We start from the raw sequence: 3929 nt of genomic DNA on the forward strand, positions 1-3929 counted from the left end.
GTATACTCTGTAGGTCAAACATGTTCAGAGAACTCCAAGTCCATGTGAGAATTGAAAGGAGATAGCAGTTAGGGAACAATCTTATGACCCTAGGATGGGAGCAAGGGTAAAGCAGAAAAGACAGGGCATATCTATGTTCTAAGCATGTTCTACTTACCAGATACCTTAGAGGTGCGTGATAAAAAAATTACGATAAGAATGTAACCTAACCTCAGCCTGTGCCCTGAGAATCTGGTGGACATATGTACCATTATGGCCGCTACATCTGAACACTCTAAACAATAAATAAGGACAGGGAGTCACTTCAGTTTTAGTTTCTGCTCTATCAATAAGTTCATCTCTGTGGTGCTCCTACAACTCGCTCATTTGGCAGTTATTACCTGAAATTTCAATTCACATCGGCCTAAGATCTGCCAGGTATTTCCTGAAACATCAGAGATGTATAATGGCCTAAGGACATGCCGGGATGGGCGACTTCATCGGTGACAAATGCACTAACACTTCGGAGGGATCCTACTCATTGTGATTGCTGCAGTGAGTTCCAATGGCAAAAAAAAAAAAATGGGTTAAAGTCTATTTTTTCCTGCTTAGCCCATTTTTCTTTGTATGTTCAGCAGTGCAGCAAAAGTTAATTCATTCTAAAGCACATGGTTTTCCAGCAACATTGTCAATATTAAAATGCTCCTTTGCAGCTCTGGCCTACCCAGTATATTAGATGAAGGGAAAATACAGATGGGCTGACAAGCAGGGTTGTACTTTGTTGTAATGGAAAAAACTATCAAAGAGCTGCTCTGAATCATTTTCTTTATTCCAATGTATAAGCTTCTGCTAAAGTTCAGAAGTTAGTGCTTTTATTATTTTTTTTGCCCACCCCCTTCCTATTAGCTGAGCTGTTTATAGATCTTTAAAATGGGATAGAGTATTTTTCCCCCTTAAGACGGGCAAAGAGAAAGCCTGCCAATTATTTCTCTTTTGACTTCAATGAAATCTCTTTAAAAGAAAGAAAAAGAGTTCAATATGATTTCTTTAAAAAATGCCCTCCCACCAATATAGTTACATGCAAGGCAGGGGAAATGTCTGCTGTTTCTTACAATGGGATATGAAACAGCCTGATAGTTCCCAAATGATTGATGGGAAAATACAAAATGGGCCTATATTGTAGCCTATGATGTCTGCATTGAAACAAGCTCAGGCAATGTCTCTGTAGGTGAAGGGCGGCTTGCCTACACGCTGGGTTTGGGGAATTTGTGGTGGGGTGGCCGCTCTCTCTCTTCCTTCAGCTGGGCAGCGGGAGGAAGCCCACAGGACTTTCAGCAAAGGAGAGGACTCAAAATCAGACCACTCAGATAAATTCTAGAACTTCCAGCTGATCAGAATAGCTATTCTTTATTAACAGTCCCTTCCACAGTGAAAGTCCCTGTCTTTTCATCTGTGTGGCTTTAAACAACAGTAACTCTAACTTAAAATACTTTACCCATTTTACTTTGTATTGCATTTTGCACTCTAGCCAAGCCCCTTTTCAGCTGAAACCCCAGCGGAGTAGCAAGTTGATGGCCTTTCTGTCTCAAAATTAGGTCAGGTATCAGAGCCTTTCAAACAGTAAACTCCTCTTTTTCTTTTATCTTCTTTAGGGCCAAGCAGACTGGAAGTCATCCACTGAAAGATCCTGTTGTCTCTCCATACAAATGTTTAGACATTCTCCACTTTTCTACAAAAAGAAAGAAGATAAAGTACTTGGTTTATAGAAAGTTGCCGCCAACATTAGATACAAAGAAAATAATTATGTACTTCTCGAAAAGCTGACCAATGTCAATAGATATCCGCCACAGGCTGCAGGGAGGCAGGCTGTCGCCTCCAAATGCTTGACCCTTTTCCCACGCAGGGCACAGAGGAAACCACGTGCCATTCCGGGCCCCCCGTGGCTGCTCCGTGCTGGGGCCCGCGGAAGACACCACAGTGCTTCACACACATGCCCTGCTTGCAGTGTGCTTATGATCTAGAAGAGGTGAAAAGATCAAATCATAGCAGATCCCATGAATTTGAATGAACTATGTGTTAAGTATAACGCTAAGTAACTTCAGACAGTATTTTATTGTATTTCATGTTGTTACATGTGAGAAAATGGCTTTGTAACTTGCCCGAAAATAAATCCCCATTTCGGGATTCAAGTTGTATCTAGGTCTGAAGAGCATTTTGCTAACTCAATCAATCATACAAGGCAGAATTAGATACAGACAAGAACACAAATTCAAAGGAAATCTGTTAGGCCGTCATCGATATGATGTATAGTTAGAATTATTTTACAAAAGAAATACGTTCTGGTAACAAAAACTGGTATGTGCTGGGACATCTGGAACATCTCCCTGGGTCCCATTTTTGTGCTGAAAATAAGAACAAAAACAAGGCAGTTGGCTGGGTTAGACATGCAGCGATTCTCAGAGTGAAGCTAAACATGTCCATACATTCAATCTTGATTTTGTCTTCCCTCACTTGCACTGAAGGACCACAGCATAGAGGACTTGCTTTGTTTGTTGCCACCATTGTTAGCAATGATCATGCTTTCATAATACCAAAGTAGAAGCTGAGAGACAATAATAGCATCTTTGGATGATTAAAAACTGAGGCTGTCTCATGACAGAGGAAATGCAAAGTGGCCCCAGAAAAATAAAATGTACATAATGTTCACTTTGTTGATGGCAAATTACGAGATAGGTGTGTTTTGTTGTTTGAGGTTTGTTTTTTAAAAGAAGTGTTTTGTTGATGACCGAAGCCAAGTACGTGGGAGGTCCTAGGTGGTGGGCTGAGGGGCAGGAGAGGCCCAGGTTGAAATTCCAGCTCTGACATTTACTGTGTTTATGACTTTGGATAAAATTCTCAATCTCCCCTGGCTGGTGTAGCTCAGTGGATTGAGCTCGGGCCTGCGAACCAGATGATCGCGGTTCAATTCCCAGTCAGGGCACATGCCTGGGTTGCGGGCCAGTTCTCAGCAGGGGCCAGTTTCCAGCAGGGGATGCACGAGAAGCAACCATACATTGATGTTTCTCTTCCTCTCTCCTTACCTTCCTCTCTAAAGATAAATAAATATAATATTTTTTTAAAAATTTCTCAATCTCTTTGAGCTTTTCTTCTAATATTTAAATGGGTCTTTAAAAGTTATCTTATAAGGTCCTGGCTGGTGTAGCTCATTGAATGGAATGCGGGCCTGCTAAGCAAAAGGTTGCCGGTTTGATTCCCAGTCAGGGCACATGCCTGGGCTGCAGGCCAGATCCCCCGTTGGGGACATGTGAGGGGCAACTTCACATTCATGTTTCCTCCATCTCTTCCTCTTTCCCTTCCACTCTGTCTAAAAAATAAGTAAATAAAATCTTTTAAAAAGTTTTCTTATAAGGTTTTAAAAATATTAAATGACAGGGTAAACCTAAATGACTTACTATGTAAATAAGTCTACTTCCTTCTCACTACGTAAAGACTCAAAATTTCCCCTTTGACTCAAAACAAAAAATACTGGGTTTTTAAACAATGGAAGACAGTTTTATATTCTTGAGAAAAGCTAAAACAGATGAAAGAAAAAATAGCATGCAAATCTATAAAAGAAGTGCAGGAGATATAAAAAGTGAAAATGAAAAAGAAGAAAAGTAAGTTACTTCTGAATTCCAATTCTGGGATATTCACAAAAATGATGACTAAACCTTTCAATATACTCTGCCACAGAGCCAAGACTCGCATGCAGCAACATTTAACTTAGAAAGTAGGGAAATGCTACAATCTGGATAAGCATACACCAGGTTATCTCAGGAAAATGTATTTCCACATACAAAACTGGAATAAATCTATTTTAATGAAGGCTTCAATTGTCTTTTTCTAGATTAAGCCATATGTAATTTAAAGAATTTAGATATACTTCACTTTAAAATATCTTTAAAATTCCT

The 3929-nt window shown here is 39.9% G+C and overlaps 1 long non-coding RNA gene across 1 annotated transcript; it reads right to left on the reverse strand.

The window, feature by feature from the left end:
* Nucleotides 1–1370: 1370 nt before the first annotated feature.
* LOC118995281 (uncharacterized) lies at nucleotides 1371–1999 on the reverse strand. Its single transcript, XR_005068246.1, has 2 exons — nucleotides 1805–1999; nucleotides 1371–1708 (listed from the first exon to the last, which is right to left on the reverse strand). It is a non-coding gene; the product is annotated as an uncharacterized LOC118995281 (long non-coding RNA).
* Nucleotides 2000–3929: the final 1930 nt, after the last annotated feature.

This window comes from Sturnira hondurensis, unplaced genomic scaffold, assembly GCF_014824575.4.
Source record: "Sturnira hondurensis isolate 20B ecotype Veracruz unplaced genomic scaffold, ASM1482457v3 Scaffold0010128, whole genome shotgun sequence".
Lineage (NCBI taxonomy): Eukaryota > Metazoa > Chordata > Mammalia > Chiroptera > Phyllostomidae > Sturnira > Sturnira hondurensis.